General features: G+C 31.5%; 1 pseudogene; it reads left to right on the top strand.

The window, feature by feature from the left end:
• The first annotated feature begins 21,726 nt into the window (after positions 1–21,726).
• LOC107957816 (AT-hook motif nuclear-localized protein 17-like) lies at positions 21,727–23,241 on the top strand (annotated as a pseudogene).
• The last annotated feature ends 2,649 nt before the right edge of the window (positions 23,242–25,890 follow it).

The raw sequence follows: 25,890 nt of genomic DNA on the forward strand, positions 1-25,890 counted from the left end.
TTTAAATGGTAATGCCAAAACAAAAATAATTAGAAAGAGAAAGTCGTACTTGAAAAGCCCCGGCCACTTGAATGTTTTAAGCACGTGAGTGAGAATGGAGAAAGAGAAAACCACCTTGTTTATTTATTGTCAAAGTAAGTTAGCTGAGATTTTCAACATATTTATTATTGAATGAAAAAGAAAAATAGAGATGCCCCCAGAGAGTGAGACCATGCGAGGGGGCTTAGCTACAGAGTGATGAATTCAAATAAAAACACAAAACTTGTAAAAGAAAATCAAAGAAAAAAACAATATATACAAAGAAATTAAGGATTTATGGAAGGCATCCATCCATTCCCTAATAACCAAAAATGGAAAAGACAGACATCAAGAGTCAGCGTCAACCCACTCGGTCGGGAGGACCAAAGGCTCTTCTCTTCAAATTTTATTTTAATTTATGTTTATGTAACTTTTTTTTATATATTTACGTAGAGTCTCGTGCCCCGCACGCACAGTAGGGTTATTTTACTAAAATAATCTAAAAAAATTATATTTATAAAAATAACTTAAGTTTAAAAATATTCACTAAAATAACCCGAAATGAACAGTAAAATAAAGTTATGGTCTCTCAATAACCGGCACCACTTAGTATTTTGGACCCATGATTGCCTGCTAATTGTGTTAGACTTAAAAAAATAAATTTTTTTTGTTCTGGTCTGTCAATGGTCGACACCCACTTTATACGAAAAAAAATTTTCGGGTGTTAATCTGTCAATGGCCGGGGCCAAAATACGAAAAAAGTAAAAAAAAATTTGGGTGGCCTGGCAATGGCCAACACCCCTTTTCTACAATAATTTTTTTTTTTACTTTTGGTGTGTCAATAGTCGGCACCAGTATACGAAAAAAGTAAAAAAAATTTGATGGCCTCGCAATGGCCGGCACCCCCTTTATACAAAATATTTTTTTTCCTTTTGGTCTTTCAATGGCCAGAACCAGTATACGAAAAAAGTAAAAAAAAATTTGGGTGGCCTGGCAATGGTCGACACCCCTTTCTACAAAAAAAAATTTACTTTTTTCGTATACTGGTGCTGACCATTGACAGACAAAAAGTAATTTTTTTTTGTATAAAGGGGGTGCCAACCATTGTCAGGCCATCCCCCCAATTTTTTTTTACTTTTTTCGTATACTAGTGCCGGCTATTAACACAACAAAAGTAAAAAAAATTATTGTAGAAAGGGGGTGCCGGCCATTGCCAGGCCACCCAAATTTTTTTTTTACTTTTTTCGTATTCTGGTGCGGGACATTGACAGACCAACACTCAAAAAAAAAATTTCGTATAATGGGGGTGTCGGCCATTGACAAGCCAGCACCCAAAATTTTTTTTCCCGTTTTCTGTATACCAGTAATATACAATTTTAAAAAAATACACTGGTTTCGGCTATTGACAAGCCAGAACCAAAAAATTAATTTTTTTTAAGTTTGACACAATTATCAGGCAATCATGGGTCCAAAATACCAGGTGGTGCCGGCCACTGACAGGCCACAACCTCATTTTACTGTTCATTTCGGGTTAGTTTGGTGAATGTTTTTAAACCTGTGTTATTTTTGTAAATATAATTTTTTTGGATTATTTTGGTAAAATAGCCGCACAGTAGAAAGACAACGACCAAGGCATACCGACACTTAAGTTTAGAAACCCCCGGTGCTCGCCTTCCCAAACTCATCCACCCCTTAAATCGATCGACAACAATCATGGCAAAGAAGAAGATGGCAAAAATGTTGTTAGTAACCCACAAAAACTAAGCAAAGGCAGTGTAACAGTGGAAAGGAAAAAATGGGACGGATGGGATAAAGCTCGAAGAATAGTGTGGATGTTATGTAACTTGAATATAAAAAAAATTTGTATTAAAGCTTGAGATAATTTGAGTAAATAATCCATGCTATTTTGTTTTTATTTATATCATACTTATAATCGTGTTATCTTATAAAATATATTTAAAGTATTATATTTATTTAAAATTCGACACTCAAAAATAATTTTAATTAAAATTTAGCAGTTTTTATATTCATTTCATATTTATATTATTTTAATATCATGTTGTATTAAATAATGTTTACGTAATTTTGTATATCTTATTATTATTATCATCATATTTATAGTGAGAATGAGATTTTGAGAACGTTAAAATCTCCCATCAAACTATCATACCAATGATAAAAGGGAAAAAAATCGACAAAGATCAGTCTTATAATTTTACCAAAATAGTATTTTCAAGTTCATCTTATCGAAGCACCACGTCACGTAAGCTAAGCCCACACAATCCTTAAAAGGGAGGATTTCCTAATAGCGCTTGTCAATTTATCACCTTCACAACCAAACTAACACTCCATCTAGTCCCCTCAAGTCAGCTCCAACAATATTCTTAGTTAACATACGCCACTTAACCCTTTACACCTACTAGATAGATTGTTTGATGACTGAACCCATGCCAAGCCAGTCTCTTTTTACAAATACTTTTCTCAGCATCAACACAAAGGACACATTAAGAGAACAAGACATAGTATCAACTGTAGTGCCTTCACTTTGCTTAAATATCACCCCAACTCAGACAAACCACCATCATTATTGGCTTTCCACACCACTTATAGTGTGAACCATCACCATCTTACTGGGTCTCCATACCACCTACGCTATAAACCACCATCTATCCTAGTGGCTCTCTTCACTATCTACAATATGAACCACCATCATTGTCAAACCCAACATCTTGAATAAATTAATTGTTATAACAAGTAACGTTGTTTGTGGGAAGAAAACAAAAAGTTGTGTCATTACATTTAAGAAGCTACCACCAAGTGCAAAAAGATTAAGATGCATCTTATTATCAACACTAGGGTGGATTCAGACATTGGGATCAAAATGATATGGTAGAGGCTTATCATCTCTCTTATTAGAATTTAACAATAGAGCAACAAGTACACTTATCTATTTTCTTTCCCCGTACTATTAGGGTGAAAAAAATTACAAGTGTAACATCCCATACCTGATCTGATCATCGGGTCCAAGTTACAAGGTGTCACATTCGTTGTCGGAGCAACTACGATAAGATTACATTCTATTTATATTATTAAACATTTAATTACAAGTAATATAAGCATATGATACAATATATAATCATTCACAGGTCCCACACGAGCTTACGAAAGCTCTATTGATAATCTGATGACGAGTGAGGACCAAATTGTAACATTTTCAAAATCTTATGTTGATGTCACAACTATGGGGGTTCCTCATCGCGACACAACATACTGACTTGGCCTCGTTGCAACGTGATATACTAACTTGGTCTCATCGTGATGACAAATGTTCAACGTCGCGACATGACATATTGTTTCTATATGTTACCAATTTGACACCAATCTGCAATTACCAAATCATTCAAATTACACTTCCATAACGCATTTTCAGCCAGTTACACAGTTCTTATGACTCAACCATAAACTATAGCACATTATCCAACAACGTACCAATGTCATACAACCTGCAGGTTAATTACCTAGTATAACCCAAAACCTACGTATTGGATAAAGATGCGAGGAAGTTTGACTCACGAACAAAATGTACATGTTTGTAGGATATATCAAAAGAACAAAGGGTGATTTGTTTTATAACCCGAAAGACCAAACTATAATAGTGTCAACTCATGCTACTTTCCTTAAAGAAAGTTACATGAATGACTTCAAACCTCGAAAAAAATAGGTACTCGAGGAACTTTCGAGAAATATACAAAACCTTACGGAAACGGTTCCAAAACCAACTCCTAATAGTGAACCTGTAAACGATCGGCAACATAGGGTGATTCATCACAGTGGGAGGGTCTCTTGTAGGCCTAAGTTCTACCAATCTGGCGGAAGTGTTTTAACACTGAGTCTGCTGAACAAGAAGATGATGACTCACTCATGTATACATAGTGTTGATTCCAAGCTCTTGAAAATAACTATAAAATTTTAGATGGATTCTATGGATTCCAACTCAGTATGGGAACTTCTAGACTTACCAAAAGGATAAAACCCATAGGCTGTAAGAGGATCTACAAGAGGAAAAGAAATGCGGATGGAAAAGTAAAAACTTATAAAGCTAAACTTGTAACAAAAGGTTATACTCAGAAAGAATGCATTGATTACGAAGAAATCTTCTTTCCGGTTGTCATGCTTAAGTCAATCTGCATATCATTATCCATTGCGGTGACTCTTGATTACGAGATCTGGTAAATAGATGTCAAGACAACGTTTTCAAATAATTATCTTGAAAAGAACATCTATATTATGCAACCCACTGGATATATAGCTAAATGAAATGTGTATAAAGTTTGCAAATTGCTTAAATCAATATATGGACTTAAGCAAGCGTCTCGCTCATGGAATCAAATATTTGATCAAACAATCAAGAATTTTGGATTTGAGCAAAACGTACATGAATGAAAGACTTATGAGAAACTAATTCTGTTTTACGTAATTGAGTCCTAAGAGATCGAAAAAACAAAGTGATAGCACTGTCTCAGGCTTTATACATAGATAAGACATTGGAGCATTATGCAATGATTGATTCGAAGAAAAAAATTCAACCCTCCATATCGGGATTTCATCACTCTTTAGAGAACTGTCCTAAAACAATGAAAGAAAGAGAGAATATGAGAAAGGTTTTTTATGCTTCTACAGTAATAAGTCTAATGTATGTCATGTTATGCACACTCCCAGATATCTGTTTGCAGTGGGATTGGTAAGTTGATATCAAACGAATCTAGGACTAAAGCACTGGCAAGCAGTTAAGCATATACTCAAGTATTTATGGAGAACGGGAGATTATGTGATTGTATATTCCAGAGAAAATCTTACTCCTACCGAATATGTAAGACCCCTAACCCATATCCGTTACCAAAACAGGGTTACAAAACATTACCAGAAATTTTCAGATCAATTATAGACACTTCATATCACTTCATATTCATATTAGAAATCAATCATAAATTAATCATATTGTCCCTTATATGAGCCCTCAAGGCTCAAAATACACCTCTGACTCAAGCCGAAACTAAATCGGTAGCTCACAGAATTTTTCGAAAATCTCAAAGTTTCTGCAAAATACAGGGGACACACATCCGTGTGGTCAGGTCATGTGGCTCACCGGCCAAGTCACATGCTCATGTGCTAGGCCGTGTTGACATAATAATTTTTCTTAATCAGGTGTAGGGGACACACGGCCAAAACATACGCCCATGTGCTAGGTCGTTTGTCACACATGGCTAAGACACACGCTTGTGTGGACAAAATAAGGTCATTCCCTAGCCTTATTTCTCAATTAAATTTACCTTCCACCTACATAAACACTTAAACACATTCACTAACCATTTCAAGACATTTAAACCAAGCCAAACCAAGTCTTATGCATCACATATCATCACATGTGTTCATGTATTCAAACTTACTTAATTGACCAAATTCACATATATGCATATTTTATCAAATATGCTATCTCAATTCATTCATCCATATGATTACCATCATTTAACCATCTCCAACTCACACATCAAACATGTTAAGGCTATATATATATACATCTCAAAATATACCAAACACAAGCCATACTAATGGCTAGTTACAACCAAAAAATTTATATGTCAACATTGGCTAAGTTAACCTATACATGCCATTATAACCAAAAAGATTTGTTTCATATTTGTACCAGAATGGCCCGGTGGATAGTGTGAGTGATATCCGCCAAGCTTCCAACCTAACGAGCCTTCGAATATTATAAGACAGAGGAAATAAAATAGAATAAGTATTTAATGCTTAGTAAGTTCGTATAACAGAAAATTAATTTACCATTCATTTATATTTAAAATAAGCATGCCAAATTCATCTAGAGAAATTTGGCAATTTAGCCTAATCACATATAACCTCATCAAACATGTTAGTCATGTACTTCATGTAAACATCAAGAAACAAGTATGAGCTAATCATGTAACAATTTCCATGTATTTTCAGGTAGTCATAGATAATACTTCATCCAGAACTTATCTTAACTTATATTGAAACTTTGCCTAATAAACCATATGAAATATCGATGGACATACGGGTAATACACACGAAGTTTACGAATCTGTAATCCGTCAATTCATATTCAATAGTGCTCATTAAAGTACATAATCGAAAAGCTCTCTCTCGAGCCATATAATATGAAGCTCATGTGAGCCTTACATGAAGCTTATCCGGGTTGTATAATGGGAAGCTCATAATAGCCATGTTCAAGAAGTTCATGTGAGCCAATAACGGGTAGCTCTGAATAGCCATTTATTAGGAATTTCCAGATAGCCATATATCAGAAAGTTCAAGCAAGTCATATCGGGAAACTCCAGAGAGCCATTAATTAGGAAGCTCACAAAGAGCCATATAACAGGACGCTTATAAGAGTTGTGGTGTGTCTACAACACATGCAGAATCACAATCAATCAAGATGCTATGAAGAGCTAATAACGGGAAGCTTGGAAAAACCATATAACGGGAAGCTCGAGAGGGCCATATAACGGGATGCTCATGAGAGCTAATAACGGGATGCTCTTTCGAGCTATGGTGTGTCCGCAACATATGAAGGATCACAACCAATTTGAGAACCCTATATCCATCTAATTTCATTATTCAAACTAGACTTAATACTTGTCGGATATATTTGAATGTCTGCTTAATTTTTAGTATTGTCAATTACACAATTTAATTCACATACACAACATTTAACTAAAAAATATAAATATACAATTTAGTTACACGAACCTACCTTAACAAGTGTTCGTGAATTGTAATATACTAATCCGATACTTTTTTCTTTTCCACGATCCAATTCCGTATTTGGTCTATCCGGATCTATACGAGTAAATTTAACTCTATTTAATACAATTCATACTCAATTCAATCCAATTCACATCATAGGCAAAATTACTATTCTGCCCATATACTTTAATTAATGACAATTTTATCCCTAGGCTGGGAAAATAAAATTCAAGCAATTTAATCCTTATTCCAAGCCTAACTAATTTTCATATATCACAATAGCAGCCCATGTATTCACAAAAATTAGAATTTTTCTATGAAATTTACATCTTTTCAATTTAGTCCCTAATCACAATTTCATCAAAATTTCCTCAATAAAAGTTGTTTATCTATTAAGAAATTTTCATTTTCTACCATTAAGCATCATAATTCATGCATCTTCATCCTTGGAAAAATCGCAGTACTTTGATAACTTTACAAATTAATCTCTGAGATAGCTAAAGTAAGCTTTATGATCTCAGAAATATAAAAATTACTAAAAACGGGACAAGAAAACTTACCTAATTAAACCAAATAAGCTTGCTTGAGTTCTCTTCTCTTAGCTAAGGTTTCCATAAAAAAAATTGGGAAAGATGATGAAAAAGATTATATTTTCATTATTTAATTACTTATAATCTTTTATTATCTTTTCTCTCCAATTTAATCATTTTCTTTATTTAATTTTCCATGGATGAATCATCATTCTTATCTACAAACTTCTCTTAATGGCCTATTTGCCATATAAGGACCTCAAACTTTGAATTTCATAGCTATTTGATACTTATACTACTAGAACTCAACTTTTGCATTTTATGCAATTTGGTCCTTTTATCAATTAAACATATAATCTATAAAATTTTCTTAATGAAATTTTTATATGATATTCCTATCATGGTTCAAGCCATAAAATAATATTAAAATAATTTTCTTTCCAAACTCGAATTTGTGGTCTCGAAACCACTGTTCCGATTTTACTGAAAATGGGCTGCTACAGAATATACTGATTTTGACTTCCAAACGTGTCAAAATTTAAGGAAATCGATATTGGATTATGGTTTTGTCCTAAACAACAAGTTCATAGTGAGAATAAGTCTCAAGCAGGCTTACATTGCTAATCTCACTATAGAGTACCATATATGAGGTATAGAAAAGCTATGACTGTAACAACCCGGTTTTGACTCTAATCGGACATAGTGGTTTCGGGACCACAAGTCCGAGTCAAAAAAATATTTTAATATTATTTTGTGTGTTTATTATGTGTGAATTTAATTGTGTGAAATTTTCGTGTTTTAATTTTGTCATTTGAGTGTCCGATTAAATAAAAGGATGAAATCGCTTAAAATAAAAATTTAGGGGTTAAATCTAAAAGTACCTAATTGTTGTTGTCTTTTTAAAATGGGGGATTAATGATGCAATTAGACTAAAACATAGATAGTGGGTGGCAAAGGACTAATATAACCTTATTATATATGTTTTGTTTATTAATTATTAAAGGTTAAATAAGTAAATTAATAAATAATGTATAGTATAATAAAACAAAACATAAAACAAGCCATTATCATCACTTTTGTTGGCCGAATGTTGCAAAGAAAGAAAACATCCATGGCATTTAGGGTTTCGACACTTTACTAGCTTGATTAAGGTATGAAATTGTTTTGGTTTTTGATAATTTTTACGTTTTTGAGATCGTTGCTTTGAATACTTCAAAACCTATGTATTAATTTTGTGAATTGTTGATGATTTTGAAATGTGCCATTGATGAATGTTTGAGTTTTGTCATGTTAGTTGATGAAATATGAAATATATGTGTTAGATTAACATGTTTTGTCTTTAAATTTTAGTGAATTTGTGTAATTAGAGTTAAATTGTGAAAATAAATTTTTGAAGGACTAAAATATGAAATAAATGCAATGTGTGGACTTGTATGAGAACCATGAATATTCGGCTCTTGTGTGGTATGGGCAAATTTTGTGTATTTTGTGTTTTGTGCAAAAAGGACTAAATTGCAAAAAGTGCAAAATGTTAGGGGCAAAATAGTAATTTTCTCATTTATGTATTTTTGAACTTAATTGAATGTTTTGATGAATAAAAAAAGTTAAATTTGATTATGTTTAGATCAAGAAACGAAGAAAACGAATTTGGATCGAGGAAAAACGAAAGTAATCGAATAGTCGATCGTGTCCGCTGATATCCGAGGTAAGTCTATTAGCAATTAAAATTTATTATGTTAATATTTATTCATGTATACTAATTGTATTTGGAGTTGAGCTATAATTAAAAGTATATTGATTGAGTAAATTTTTAAGTATGGATGATATTTATATATATAGAATATTCGAATATAAAAGTATAATCTTGTATAGATTTATGGGTTGAAATAAAGGTAAGAAATGTATAAGAGTATAGTTGATATTCGAATAAGCATGTATATATATATATGTATATATATATAATGCTAGAATATATATATATATAAAAGTTATTGAAATTAGTTAAAGTATGAATATTGCATAGGTATAAATTCTTGATTTTAATTAAAGAATTGTATAATATATATATGTGTATAAACTCATGGATTTATTTGAAGTTATGTAACCCATAATTGTAAGAGAAGTTTTAAATAGATATGTACATGTGAATTATAATTTATATATATATGCTATATTTGAATAAGCATGCTTACATATATGTATATGTTCTTATAATGAATTTTAAGCATGAGTGTTATATATATACATATGCATAAATTAAGTTCGAATATGTATATATATAAATGTACATCTATTATATATTTGATGAGCTAAAAATTTAAAAGTATATGTATTGAAATTAGGTATGGAATTATATATTGATATACATGGTTGATTGTATATATATATAGGTTTAAGATTTGCATTGAATTAAAAGTATAAATTTTAAATGCTTGCATGATTCAAACATGGACTACCAATTTTCTTGAGATAGAGTTGAGATTGTGAATTATATATAAATGTTATGAATGTATGTTGTTATTAAGAAATATACGAGAAATCATCCTCGTATCTGTGAAATTGAGATCTTCAGGCTAAGCGCCTAGCAGGCTACGTGCCGGTGATTTGAATCGGGTTATAAACCTAGCAGGCTACGTGCCGGTGATTTGAATCGGGTTATAAACCTAGCAGGCTACATGCCGGTGATTTGAATCGGGTTATAAACCTAGCAGGCTACGTGCCGATGATCTGAATCAGGTTATAAACCTAGCAGGCTACGTGCCGGTGATCTGAATCAAGCTATAAGTCTAGCAGTCTATGTGCCGTTGAATCTGTTTTAATTAAGTGGTTGTATACATTGAATATATATATGTATATGATTTGGTTATTTATATTGGATTAATATATGAACATCTGTTGCTATGTTTTTGAAGAGCATTTAAAAGCTCGAATCTTTGTGTCTGGTAAGTATATATATATCTATGCGTTCGGCATATGTGAACTAAAGTATATATACATATATGTCTGCATTCGGCACGTGTGGCCGATAAGTATATTTGGAATATATATACAATTAATGATGATGTATATAACTTAATTTTTTTATGTATATAATGATAATACAAGTGATCGTTAATATGTATTTTGGATATGCTATAAACTTACTGAGTTTTAGAAGCTTACTTTGATTGTTTTTGTTTATTTGTTTATAGATTTTGGAGACGCGTTACGAGTTCGGGGATCGTCAGCTTAGTCTATCACACTATCAACCGTTCTTGGTATTTTGTATATTTTGAACTCGAACCTATGGCATGTATAGTCTAGTTAATATGTTTAAATTATTTTTTGATATGTAAATATGAGCCATGCGAAAATGGCTTGTCTCTTTTCGTTTTTGAATTTGGTATTAAAGAATATGTTTTAATAGTCTATTTCTTATGCTTAATTTCAGTTTAGTTAAAAATGGCTTGATCATTATGTTTAAACTTAGTTTTTTTATATATTCTAGGTTGAATGTTCAATGTGATTGATTTAAATGATTCGACTATGGCATAGGTCTATTTGTATAAATGATAATTAGTATGATTGATAGCTTAATTATATTTCTTGATTGGTTGTGTTTGCTCGGTAATGCCTTGTAATCCTAATACGGCAATGTATACGGGTTAGGGGTGTTACAATGACACTATAACAGTACAAACCTAGCTAAACCTAAAAAGAAACCGTATAAGGATAAAACACAATAAGGGAGACGGTAGTGCTTGATGAAATAATAAATGTAGTCAAAGATCACATTTGAGGACAAACCCTGAGGATTTGTTTTGCCAAGACTCTTATAGCTTGAGAGCTCTTTGGGAAAATATGGAGGGGCATAGGAATGCGAAACATGACTCATCTATTTCACTGGGGCAAGTGGGAGATTATTGGATCTTGTGCCCTAAGTGTAGTGTAATACCCAAATTTTGCTCGGCCCGAACCTAAGTATTAAAGTCCAAATATAAAAAAATATATAAAATAAATATAATAAAAGCCCAATAATACAACAGTCCCATATTACAAAACCCAATAGTACATTAAGCCCAATCCTAAAACTAATGCCCTAACCCAGTTTACATGGCCCGATTCAAATTGAAACCTAGCCCAAACTGGAGAAATACACCAGAAGCCTCTAAGGATTTCGGGAATCGCTAGCGCTGCAGCAGTTGGATCTAGGCCTCACGCATACATCACCACCGCGTGCATGCGCCTCCTCCACATGTGTGCTCCAGATGGTTGGGTACTTGCAACAGAAACAACAAACAAGCAGGCGAAGCAAAAACATGGAAAAAACGCAAATAACAGAAAGGAATAGTGGGGATTTGATTTCGATTTTATTTTTATTTTTATTTTCATTTTTGTGGCTATAAAAAGCCAATTGTAACAATGTATTCAGGATCTTTTTTCCACGCATATTGGAGACTAAAAAAATCAAATAGCAGTATTTCCAAAGGGTAATTTTCAGTTTTTTTCCTCTCTGTTTTTCTCCATCTGGATTCTGAGTTTTTTTTTCCTACTAATCGCATATGTATTAAAAAGAGAAAAGAAAAAGAAAGGATAAGAAAACTACCTGGCACCAGGATACTAGTCTGCTCCGTTGCTATCGGTGTTCCGGCGAGTTCCAAAGGTGTAGAAAATCGTTGAGCGGTGCTAGGGATAGGTTTTTTTTTAGGTTTTAGGTTTGCTTCTTTTTGAAATCAAACGTCTGCTGATTTTAGGCTTAATTTAGCCTTTATTTAATGAAAGAAATGACGTCGTTCAGAGCCTGAGCAGTGGCCATGATACGACGCTGTTTAGAGGCTCAAACCCGTGCACTGACCGGATCCAATCTCAGATCCGCGCGATTTTACTTCTAAGGGAAATTTGCACAATAAATCCCTCTGAATTTATTTTCATTTCAATTCAGTTCCCTTTCAAAATTTTTAAAAATTGTTATCGCATTTTTATTTTGATTTTAATTTGATCCACAGTTGTGTGGCGTCGTTTTCATTGTTAGAATTGAATGCTTCGGTCATGCGTTTAATAACTGTTTTAGTCCCTTGGTTTTGAATCGATTGTAAATTTAGCCTGCTTTTATTTATTTTTACTGTTTATAACCCTTTTAATTTCATTTTGATTTCAATTTCATCTTTGATCCACAATTTTGTTATTTTCATTTATTTTATTTTATTTCTTTCAATTATATTTCAATTCTAATTTGGATTTTAGTACTTTAATTTTAAATTTAATTAGTTTTTATGTTGACATATATTTTTGAAAAAGTTAGTATTATTTTAACATTTAAGCTTGACATCGTTTTTTAAAAATTATTATTAGTATTGTCTTAATATATAGTATACTTTTATTTTAAATTATCATAAATATTATTTAAACTTATCATATATCCTAATTTAAAATTTATCATGTGCTAATTTTAAACTTATCATATTATTATTTAGATTTATTATATATCATTTTTATATATATTTTATATAAGCTTAATATAGTTGGTATGATTTTTTTTAAATAATCTTATTTTATAATGTATTTATTTTTAAAATTTGCTTTTATATTTTTACATTTCAAAGAATTATATGATAGTATCCTCATACATTATTATTATATATATGTAATCTATATCTTTATTCCATGAATATATATATATTATTAGTATAACTATGAATTTTTTTTAGTGCCCTTTTAATATTCAAGTTACCCATATGTATATATACTCTCTTTTACATTTTTGTATATTTTAACTTCTGCATATTATTATATATACCATTATTTATATCGAGTTTTCACTTTATATATCACTTATTAGATTAATATATGTATATTATTTTGTATAATGCTTATTTTGATTTTCCTCATATGCAACAATTATTTTAAAATTTGTTTAAATATTATTGTCTCACATAGTATTTATTTTAAACTCAATTTTGGTTATTTCAATTTCTTGTATATTGTTGTAAATTTTTGTATATAAACTTTATTACAATTTCCATTTCTTTCATGTCATTTTTTAGTTATTTCAAAATTTATCCATTTGGTTTGCATTTGCATTAATCAGCTTGTTTTTAATTAGCTTGTGAATGTTGATATTAATATCAACGTAATGTACAATTGAGACTATCGTTGCTATGTTTGTCAGAATTTATCTATTATTTATTCATTATGTGTTTGGATTATAAGCTATCTTTTACATCATACATTGACATTCAATCATATTACATTTGTCTTAAAAAAATGGTGTTTCATTAAAGCACCAAAATCATTTTATTTTATAATTTTCAAAAAGGCCTGGTGTTCATAGCTCTCGAGAGAATTGTGCCCTAACTTACTAGGCTTCAATTCTTCTCGATGAATTTAGATAGCTAAGTGTTTATTTTATTAAAACCATACAATTTTAAAATAAAGCTTTTGAGACTTCAAAATGTTGGATCCTAACTTACTGGATATGGCATTTTGTTATCTCGATTTCAAAATAAAGGCAATATTTGGTGTTTAGGAATTTCGAGAAATTGAACCCTAACTTACTGGATTATGATTTCTCGATTGACCCAAATAACCAAATATCCTTCTCAAAATACATGAATTTCTAAAAATTTAAAAAAGACGAATCTAACTTCGAAGATTGAACTGTTGCACTCTAACTCACTGAGTGTGGCGGTTTATTTCTTTGAAATAGGTACGTCTTATCATCCAATTCAATTATTTAGGTTTTTATTTCATGGGATCGTATTTAAAAATCTTTTCAAGTTTCGACACTAAGACATTAAACAATCAATTAAGTACCAATTTTGGGCGTTACGAGGGTGCTAACCCTTCCTCGTACGTAATCGACTCCCGAACTTATTTTCTTAAAATTTCACAGATCAAAATCATTTTCAAAGTGAGCCGATCACACCTCCAATAAAGATCGGTGGCGACTCCATTTTAAAAAAAGTCGATCCTCATGTTTTTAAATTAAATTTAAAAAATGGTTTCGACATGTAGTATTTTCGTCAATGTACACTTGTAATTTTTTTCAAACAGATTGATTAATAAAATTATTCATGAATTAAATTAATATACTTTGTATAATTTTCCTTAAATGGCTTTTTACACGCAAAACAAAATAGAAACAAATGTTGCTCATTAGTTGTTTATTGTTTAAACTAATACTAAGTGGTATTACGTGATCGAATCGTAGTACGGAAAGGTAACTTGTATTAGTAGACGAACCTAAACATGTCCTTAGTCTAATCAGAAATGAGCAAACCGATTGAAAGATTAATATATTGTCTATCAGGTCCAAACTGGGGAGATGCTTTGTCATGGGCATCGGAATGGATGACTCTCAGAAAATAAAGATATAGATTTGACTGACTGGACTGACAATACATCAGACTGAACCCAAGAAAAATATATCCTAAATTCATTTACGGATTTATTCACTTATGACATTCATAGTGTGTCATACCTAAATCCTGAGTGGATGACGGATTATGTATGGGTGACTCATACACTTTGATGCAAGTAAAAGCCTGAGTTCGAATAAGTAAGGAATCAAAAGGTGGTGCATTGGGTGTACGACTTCTGTAGTATGTAAAGTCATTCACAATAGTAGAATTCATAGCCCGAGACAAGGGCAAATGATATCCTCTCATTGGCATTACATGGTTGATGAAAAGTAAACGTGGCAACGGGTCATTCGTCTTTGTAATGAATGTTTTGATTACTATTTGATAGTAATTGGCTCTTCATGAAGGAAGATGCAATGATTATCATGAAATAAAATATAATCATATTGGGAGAATGGATATTATCTCAAAGAGATTAAGGATATCATATATGGTTAACATACTTATGATAAGGTCATTAGACGAACACTGATCAATTATCTTTCGTAATGGTATGTTGTCGAGGAGAGCTCAGTCACGATACTATAGTGGAATGACTTCGTGACTAAATGAGTTTATAATTAATAGACGAAAAGCTGGAACTTAATTATAAATCATTTGATTCTCAATTGCATATGTCTAATCGGTCCCTTTGCTAACTCGTTGAAACCAGAAATGAATTACAAGATGAATCAAATGAATAAAAATTGATAGAAATGGTAAAGTTAGAGAAATAAGTTATATTCGAAAATGAATGTGGTTTTCTCACTAAGTATGAAAATGAGCTAAGAATTAATTTATGGTTTTTCGAATTATTACTTAATTAATTAAATAATTGAAGTTCGAAAAAATGTTTAAATTAATTGGTCATTGTGAGTCTAATTGAATGTAGAAAAAATAGATATATTTTCTCATAAATTCTTTTACGATAAAATTGTCATTATTTGAACGAAATTAGAATTGAGTTGAGAACATTATTTAATTGATAAATTAATTTATTTAAATTGATTGAGCAAATAATATTTAATTTGAAAAATAGAAAAAAACATATATTGGGTTGGAATAAATTATAAAATGTTGGGTTGAAGTCTAGGAAGCGCATATAATTGGACCTAGTACAGAAGATGCTCAACTCCACCTATGTGGAATACATGGGACGACAAACCCTAGTATTCCCATTCAGCATTGGCAGCCCTCTCCCTAAATAATGAGTTGGAGATTTTTTCTATCAAAATAATATTATTTGTATTCTACCACTTCAACTAAGATTCAACCAACCCTTCCTATAAATAGATGGCACTAGTAGGCTTCAAATCATGCCAACTGAAAGAGAAAAATACAAGTTTCTCTGAAGTTTTCAATATTGTTATTTTGGCAAAAAATAGTAGAAATCTATTTAAGAATAAACTCTATTTTCTAGGAATTACAATTCTATCAGTTTCTATTTAGAGAGATTTACTTTCCCACTAACAGTAAAGAAAATATTTCAGGTTCTATGTTTAATTCGATTTGTTTGAGCCTAAGCTCAATGCAGTTCATGGTACAAGAATAGTGGAGAAGATCGTTTGGTTGAAAGTTGAGAATGACAAAGATTTTCCCATTTGAAAACACAAGTACGAATTTAGTCTAGGTTTTATTTCTATAAATATCACAAATCGGGTTGATTTCAAAATTTTAATTTTTCATTGTGCAAGAAAATCATTTTAAAACTAGATTTTTTTCCAACAACATTATACTCAAATACATATTGCATTCATATGACCATTTCCATATACCAAATTCTAACTCCAATGTTCATAAAATCATGTTATTACATTAATACCAACTCAACATAAGTACATGCCATACTTAAACAAAATGAAATTTTAAAAAACTTTGTTAAGTCGGGGATCACTTCCTGGATACTGGATCTGATGTACACACTCTCAAGAATCAACTGTACTTGCACATGAAGAAAATAAACCATACGTTTCAAGTCCATATAGTACAAGTATATATATATTTCAATGCAAACGTTATACTCTAATTCAATTATAGCCAAATCACATCATATTCATGTCAAAACTCCTATGACCACATAACTTGCACATATATATTTTGGACTTCAATTCATTACTTAAGTATCCAAATATACAATTCAAGTTATGTAGACATAAACTAGCCATTTCAATTCTCATTCATATCATTTACTTATTCATACACAATTATCAACTTGTATATACATATACTCGATTTCATTTCATCATTTCTTTTGTTTTCAAGCCTATTAGCTCATTCAGATTCAATTGGCCTATAGGGCTCATTTTTAACTCGTTCCACATGTCGTCAAAACTCATGTTTCAATTACATTTTAGTTCACAGACCACTTAATTCAATTCATGATTTACAACCCTATTAACTAGACACGGACTTAGAACAAATATGCGGATCTTTCACCCTAGGTTACCCAACAACAATGACACTGAATATGTACATATTACCACCCGGGGTTGCCCAACAACAATGGTTTTCACAATCTGATGATCCTATCATCCAGGGTTGCCCGACAACGATGACACAATATGTACAATCTTCTACTCCATGTTGCGCGAAAAAAAATGGTTTTCAATCAATATCCTGACCTAATGACATGTTAATTATATTCGACTCGGTCCGAACAACTAATAGGGTAACCAATTTTCTGTTTTATTATATATAGTTCAATTCACATTATTACATTATCCATTTATCTTCAATTCATCATATAATATAACATGCTTCAACTTAATTTAATACCAATCATCTTATATCAATTAAATCATACTATTTTCTATTCTATTCAATTTAGTCCCTGTCTCGATATTTAATCTCAACCATAACAATTCAGTTCAATAACCATTGACAACTCACCTCAACACCATATAATGCAAAATGTCATGAATATACAGTAAATAAATTAATCCTAAATAATAGAAATACAAACTAAAAGCCTGTGTCACTCATCGTCGGCTAGACCTGTCCATGGGCCGGGTTGGGCCCGAAAAAATTTTCGGCCCGCCTCCTAGGCCCGGGCCCGGCTGGGAAAAATATCATAAGCCCGAGCCCTGCTCGGCCCGACCCATTTTTTAATAAACATTAAAAAATTATTTTAAAAATAAAAAAAATAAAAAATATTTTAAAAGTATTTTAAAATTAAAAAATAAAAATAAAAATATATTTATTATATTCGGGCCGGGCCGGGCTCGGGCCAAAAAAGTGGTGCCCCAGGCCCTACCCGTTTTTTAAATGGGCCTCGTTTTTTTACCCAAGCCCATATTTCAGGCCTATATTTTTACCCGAACCCTCCCATATTTCGGGTGGGCCGGGCCGCCCGGCCCATGGACAGGTCTATCGTCGGCTCACGCCTTTCCTTTCCCTCTCGACGGCTCGACGTCGTCTTTAGTTACGCTAATAATTCAATAATAACACAGTATCAAATTCCATCCAAATCAAAATCAAATACAAAGCCAAACATATTTTATAATTTACTTAATTTAGTCCATAAACTTGATACAAGCATAACTTTCGATCTAGAGCTTTAGATTGAAATATGATTTCAATTACTCATTAGATACCTCCCACTTTCTATTCCTACCAAAATTTCATGGTAGATTTGCATTTTTATTCAATTTGGCCTCTAATGTACAAAATCAACAATTAAGCTTTATAATTCAGTCATTTTCTTAAACTAAGCTTAATTTCTATTAATTTTCCACCTAATTCTTCAAGAAATAAAAAATGGCAACTTTCTAAAAATTTAAAAGTTTCACAAATTGGTACATGGGCTAGCTAAATCAAGCTCCCATGACCTCAAATCTATAAAAAAAATACAAGAAAATGACTTGAATTTCATACCTAAATCAATGATCGAATGCTTATGGGACTTTGAAGCTTTCTTAGGCTTTCTATTAATGGTGGACAATAGGGGAACTGAGAAAGATGTAAATTTTCTACTAACTTTCTCTTTTACAGTATAATAACCATTAATTAATATTTATTAATTTAATTAAATTTTTTTAATTAACATAATTAACATTTAATCTCAATCAGTGGAAGATGTCATCATCATGCACTATCTTTATTGGAAAAATGGTTTATTTACCATTTTGAACATTTTGTTAATTGCTATTTATGCCACCAAGCCTTTCGTTAATTAAAACTCTATAATGATTGGATTTTTACAATTTAATTTCTAGGCCTTAATTAATCACAAATTCGAATAAATTGTCTAACAAATTTTTAATTCATCTATATATTAACTCTGTAAAATCCTTATTTAATATTTACAGACTCAGTTTACGAAAATATGGTTCTAAAATCACAATTTTTGATACCACTGAAAATCAGGTCGTTACAGTAAGGGTCCAAAGTAGAATATGATTCTAGGCTTAGAGTCCAATAGTATCCAAAGTTGCAAGCCCAAAATAAGTTCCTTTGGGCTTAAATTCAGTCGTATGCCCGAGAAAGAGCCCAAAACGGTACGGAGTAGATGAAATAGAAAAAGAAAAAAAAGTCTTATTAGAGCTAAAACAATCTTTAAAATGTCATATAGCCCCAGATTAAGGGGTAGCCAAACCATCACCCTATTTAGAGGAAAGCATGTTGTAATAATTAGTTAAGAAAACAATTTTAATAGTTACAGCGGAAGTTTATAAATTTTCAAAATCGAGTCACTTTGTGATATTTATAGTAATAAACCTTAACTGGAAAGTACTTGTGCTTTGTGCGAGACGGATTCCAGTCAATCTTGGTTTTCAACCGAACGACCTTTTCCGCTATTCTCATCCCTCGAATTGCGCTGAGTGTGGCCTTAAGCAACATGAACCAAATCACAGAAAAGAAACGACTTTATTACTTTCAATAGGGAGAGATACAAGAATCTTGGTTGAACAAGTCATTGTAAAATAATATTATTTAAATAGAAAATATTCTCCTAGTCTAACTAAGAGAGGACTGGGTGGCACACCCTAGTTAATATTACTAGTGTTGCCGCCCCTCACAATTTTATAAGGGGCAGTTAGGCTTCTCATGTATTAGGTCCATTATACGGGCTTCTTGGACTTTGATACAACACATTTTATAATTTAATCAAACCCAATACTTGTTTTCTATTTTTTAAAATAAATATTATTTAATTAATTAATTAATTAATTAATTTCTCAATTAAATAATTTTCTCAACCTAATTCTAATTTCATTAAAGTCATAACAACTTTGCCATAAAAAAATTTATAAGGAAATATATTTAATTTCCTTATTCAGTGGATTTAGAATGACTAATTAATTTAATTATATTTTCGAACTTAATTATTTAATTATAATTAATTAAATAATAATTCAAAAAATCTTAAATTAATTCTCAAGTCATTTTTGTACTTAGTGAAAAAATGTGTTCGTTTGTGAATGCGACCAATTTCTCTAACTTCATCATTTCCATTCATTTGTGTTCATTTCTATCCATTAGGTTATACATGCAATTCATTTATGGTTTTAACGAGCTAATGGAGGGACCAATTAGACATATATAATCAGGGATCAAATATTTTGTAATTAAGTTTCAACTTTTTGCTGATTAATTATAAACTTATTAGTCACAAAGTCATTCCATTATAGTATTGTCTCTGAGTTCTCCCTAATTATATACCATTACAAGAACTACTTAATAAGTGCTAGTCCAATGACCTTTTCACAAGTGTGTTACCATCATAGGATATCCTTAATCTCTTTGGGATAAATCTATTCTACCAATATGATCATATTTTATCTCATGATAACCATTATATCTTCATTAATGAAAAGTCAATTACTATCAAATAGTAATCAAGTCATTTATCACAAAGACAAATGACTCGTGACTACGTTTACTTTTTATCTATCAGGTAAAATCGATGAGAGGATATCATTTACCATTTAGTTAGGCTATGAATTCCACTATTGTGGAACCAAGCTACACATTACATAAGTCATATACTAATGCACTAGCTTTCGATTCCTTATTTATATAAATTTAGGCTTTTACTTACATCAAAGTATACGAGTTATGCATGCATAGTCTATCACCCATTCAAGATTAAAGCATGCCACACTATAAACGTCAAAAGTGAATAAATCTATAAACGGGTCTAGGATCTATTCTACTTGGGTCCTATCTGATGTATTATCAGTCCAGTTTGTCACATTTTTGTCTCTATCTTCTACGAGTCAGAAGTGAATAAAATTTTCGAGTCAAGTTAATGAATCATATTATTTATACTCAATGTTGCATTTACATAGACCAATTATTTAACTAGTAGACAATATAATTTACTTAATAATTCCATGTAAAGAATTATTCTAGGCGTGCAAAGTAACTATACATAACGCTGCAAGACGATCATTGTGGCCATAATTCGAGTCAACTACATAAGCTATTACCCTGCACACATAATTATAACTACATAGTGCATAATTATACATCAAGAACTATCCTATATATAAGATAACAAAATGATATACCAAAAGTATGATATAGGGATTCTGGAAGGAATGGAAGTGTACAGGCAAAGTAAGGCTGATGGGTTAATGGTTTTAATTTTTAACTTTTGAAAAGGTAAATATTTATTAAAACGACATAGTTTTGACCTATTTTTATCCGAATTTTCGGATAACTTGAATCGTGTAATTCATATTCGAGTTAAACAAAAAAAATTAATTTTTTTATTCGAATTGATCCGAATAACTCAATTAACTAAAATTATTTAATTTAAAATTTAAAATTTTTATTACATTTTTAAATCAAAATTTTCTCAAAATGAACTCAATATCTCATACAATTTTATTATTATAAAAATTTTATTATTAAGGGTATATAGATTTTTTCCTATCTAATCTTAGTGTCTGAGTTGTCATGGTTGTCTACTTTAACTTTCCCAATCTAAATCAAATTGTTAGACAGAAAAACAAAGGCGGTGCAAAATGAAAATCCAATGCAAGGCTTCTCTCTCCCGGCCAAAAGGATTTCCGTATTTGTCAAATTTCTTCGTCAATAATCTCTCTCATGGTGGATGTGTGGACCCTACTTTACCTCCAACCAGCGGCGCCATTAGTCTTTACTTGGTTTGAAAGCTCACCCACCTCCCTTTTCTCTCTCTTTCTATCTCAATGACCCCCCGATTTATATTATTTATTATTCTCCCCTATGAACTACTTTAACCTTCCAAGACCCTTATCGTCTCTCTCTCAAATCTCAGCCCCCATCTTTCTTGCTCCTTCCCATATCCCCTTGTTCTTTTTCTTCAATTTTAAAAAACAAACAACTTCAATCTTTATTTTATTACTAAATTCTACTTATTGAAAAGAATCATTTGTTTTTTTTATTGTCATTTATACACAAATATATAAAAATCCATTTACAAACATGAAAGGTGAATATTTAGAATCCAAAAATCAGAACCCCAATAACATGTTCTCAAAGCTCCACCACCACCAGCACCACCCTCATCAACATCAACATCAACCCCAACACCAAACTCACCCTTTCTCTCATCACTTCCAACTCTCTCGTGATTCTCAGACTCCCGACTCTGATGACACTACCCACACCCCTCCCAAAGATCTTACCACCAACCACAGCCCTTCTCTCCCCAGTGGTGGTAGCAAAGGCGGTGCTTCTCGTGGTGGTGCCAACAGTGGCGACGGTGCTAGCATCGAAATCGTTCGTAGACCCAGAGGTCGTCCTCCGGGCTCGAAGAATAAGCCGAAGCCGCCCGTCATCATCACTCACGAGCCCGACCCTGCGATGAGTCCTTACATTCTCGAAATCCCCGGAGGGAACGACATCGTCGAAGCTATCTGCCGGTTCTCTCGTCGCAAGAACATTGGAATCTGCGTGCTCACGGGATCTGGGACCGTTTCTAACGTGACGCTCCGTCAACCTTCTTCAGCAACTCCGGGAGCTACCATAACTTTCCATGGCAGATTCGACATCTTGTCCCTCTCCGCCACGTTCCTATCCCAAACGACGTCGTGTCATGTGCCCAACACGTTCTCCATCTCTTTGGCCGGTCCTCAAGGCCAGATCGTTGGTGGGTTCGTAGCTGGCTCGTTGGTAGCAGCGGGCAACGTGTTTATAGTGGCTGCTACGTTCAACAACCCTTCGTACCATCGGTTGCCCGTTGAAGAAGAAGGGAGGAACGCGGGGTCGTCTGGTGGTGCCGGTGGACAGTCCCCACCTTTATCCGGTGGCGGGGGGATAGTAGTCACGGCGGTGGGGCAGATTCTTGTGGGGTTTCGATGTACAACAGTCACATGGGTGGTTCAGATGTCATTTGGGCTCCAACAGCTAGACCACCACCACCGCCTTACTAATGACTTACAAGTTTTTTTTAGCTTTTTCGGCTCTCTTTTAAAAAAAATTTTCATCTCTGAAAGCACTGTGAATTAATGGAGGTTTAGATTTTTTCCCCTTTTATGAGTTATGTAGTTTCCTGTACTTTCGTTCCATCAAATGATCCTTAATTATCTTCGTTTAAATTTTAATTATTGCATTGCTAATTGATCAATTATTCTTTCTTTTTTCACTTGGAAAAAAAATCCAGCTTCTAAGAAACTGAGGAAGTAAAGACACGATCTTTGCTTTTCGATTCAACTAAAGCAATTGTAGAAAATCTTGATATAATATCTATCATACGTCAAAAACGGAGAAACCCAACTTTTTAATCTCGTTAAAACTTGAAAGGTTTTTGTTTTTAGTGTGTGTTGGTTTGAATGAGTTATTACATGTTAGATATGTGTTGTTTTTAATGGATAAAAAAGGGAGAAGCTTAGCTTTGAAGTTTCAAATTTTATCATGCAAATGTCTGAAAGGAGCAGCAGAAGCAGCGCTGGGAAAAAGATAATGCTGATCATATATCTGATTCATCAGCTTCTTCATATAGATAAAAGCGTATGGCAGAAGAAAACATGGCTAGGGTTATGCCTGCCAGTTAAAAATATATGGGAGTCTGCTTTTATCCAATACCATCTCGAAAGCCCTTTAAGTCTTCTTTTTTATTTCCTTTAGTTCTATTTATATCAGATGATATATTATAGATGTACTTTGATTTGTCTTTTTCTAATTTGTATATCTTTTATTTTTTTGATGGGAAAAAAGAAGACAATGATGAAAGCAAAGATTAGGGGTTGGGGTTGGAGGGTAAATAAATAAATAAGTTTGATTGTGGAGCTGCTGCTGCTGGCTACTGGGCAACTGCTTTATTCACCCAAATGAGTTAAATGACAAGTGTGCGTGGCTCTGAAGGGTCATATTCCATGGAGATAAGACATTCATTGCCTGATCCTGTCATCTTATATATATATATTCTCTCTCTTCAAGCCTAAAATCTAAATTATATTTATATTTTTTTTGAAATTCATATCATTTACGTTGAATAAGACTCAAAATAAGCTATCAACATTCTCAAATTTTTACGTTTATCATTAAACCATTTATTTATGCCATTTTCAGCCTAAACTACATTATATTTAGATTATAAAACCGACAAGTATATACATAATTATATTGTGTTTAATATTTCCACAACCTACTTTACTCATTGTTTTGTTATTATAATTATTTTTTTCATGTACATTTTAAATTCTAATTTAAGGCTTGTGGTTGTCTTACTAGTGTCATTTTTAAGGTTTAAACTCGTATTTTATTTTTAAAATTGTAATATATTTTATTATTACACTCAACATTTTTTTATTATAACTTGTCTATTTTTAATTGAATTTTCCTTGAAAAGGATTTTGGCATTAATAATAAGATTTATATTTAAACATTGATAGTGAAATTTTATATATTTTTAATTAATTAAATAATGATATAAAGACGATTTGTTGTTTACCTCTTAATAGAGCACCCGTGATAAGGGAATTAGTCACTGCTATCGATGGTAATTACCCTGATTACGATCAAATAATGATATATATAACGATTTAAAAATAAATACTCATCATTTTCTTTACTGCCAAAAGGGTGAATATTCGGTTAAATCGAGTTGAATTAAGTGAAAATTCTGACTTAATCAAGTTGATGAGTCCATGAGTCTTATTTTAACATCCTAACTTAATTTGAATTTTTTTTTTCAAATTAAATCGAACGAATTAAAATTCGAGTAAATTTAAAAAAAAAACAGGTTAAATTGAAGTATTGTTGGCAATATGACTAAATTCCTAGCTCGAGCACATAAATTTGAAAACATATATATATATATCTGTGTGAAAAGTCTTTCAAGGCAAAATAAGATAAAACAAGATAATTTAATATGATAAACTTGATTTGATAATGTACTTGTTTAAGGCCTTAATTATCAACTTCAATTTTTTAAAATTCTTAAAATCATTTTTTTATGTAAATATTAAGATTTGTTAAGAATTTTGTATCTTTATATATATATATATATATATTTTTCATAAAATTTGGATTTTTAATTATTTTTAAAAATTTTTAGGGATAAGTTTGCTCATTTTCAAAATTGATGGAGACTCAAGAGATATTTATATCAATTTATTATCTAAGTTATTAAAATTATAAAATTCAACTTAACTTAAATTCAAAAAGTCAAATTACTTCCTCGAATTAATTAAAAAATTAGAATAACTTAAATAATCCATCTAATTAATTTAAAATTTGAAAAAGTATTTTTCAAATCAGAATAAATTGTTAGTACACGCATTCAATTTATCTTATAAACCCCCAAAATATATAAGAAGAAATGTTAGACATTATCAAAACAATATTTTAAAAATAATAAATTTGGTATCTTAAACAACTTTATCATATGACTTAAATTTTTAAATCATATTTTATTATTTGTATTCGAGGTTAATAGGTATCTTTTCTAATACTTCAAATTTTTATTGTGAGTATAATGTATTTTACCACTACACCTAACATTTATTATTTATTTTAAAAAAATTTAATTCATAACATTTTATTATAATTTTTTCTTTTTTAACTTAAGCTTTTTTTTTAATTTGAATCTTTTTTAATTTAAATATTATACTCAACCCGAATTAGATTAACTCAAATCATAAAACAAATAAAGTTGAAGGTTATGACTCTCTTCCCACAACTTAAATAACAAAAATATTAAAAGGAGGACAGATAAATCCAAATTTGGAAGTTAAAAAGGGTAG

Source organism: Gossypium hirsutum, chromosome D05 (genome assembly GCF_007990345.1).
Source record: "Gossypium hirsutum isolate 1008001.06 chromosome D05, Gossypium_hirsutum_v2.1, whole genome shotgun sequence".
NCBI classification, from domain to species: domain Eukaryota; kingdom Viridiplantae; phylum Streptophyta; class Magnoliopsida; order Malvales; family Malvaceae; genus Gossypium; species Gossypium hirsutum.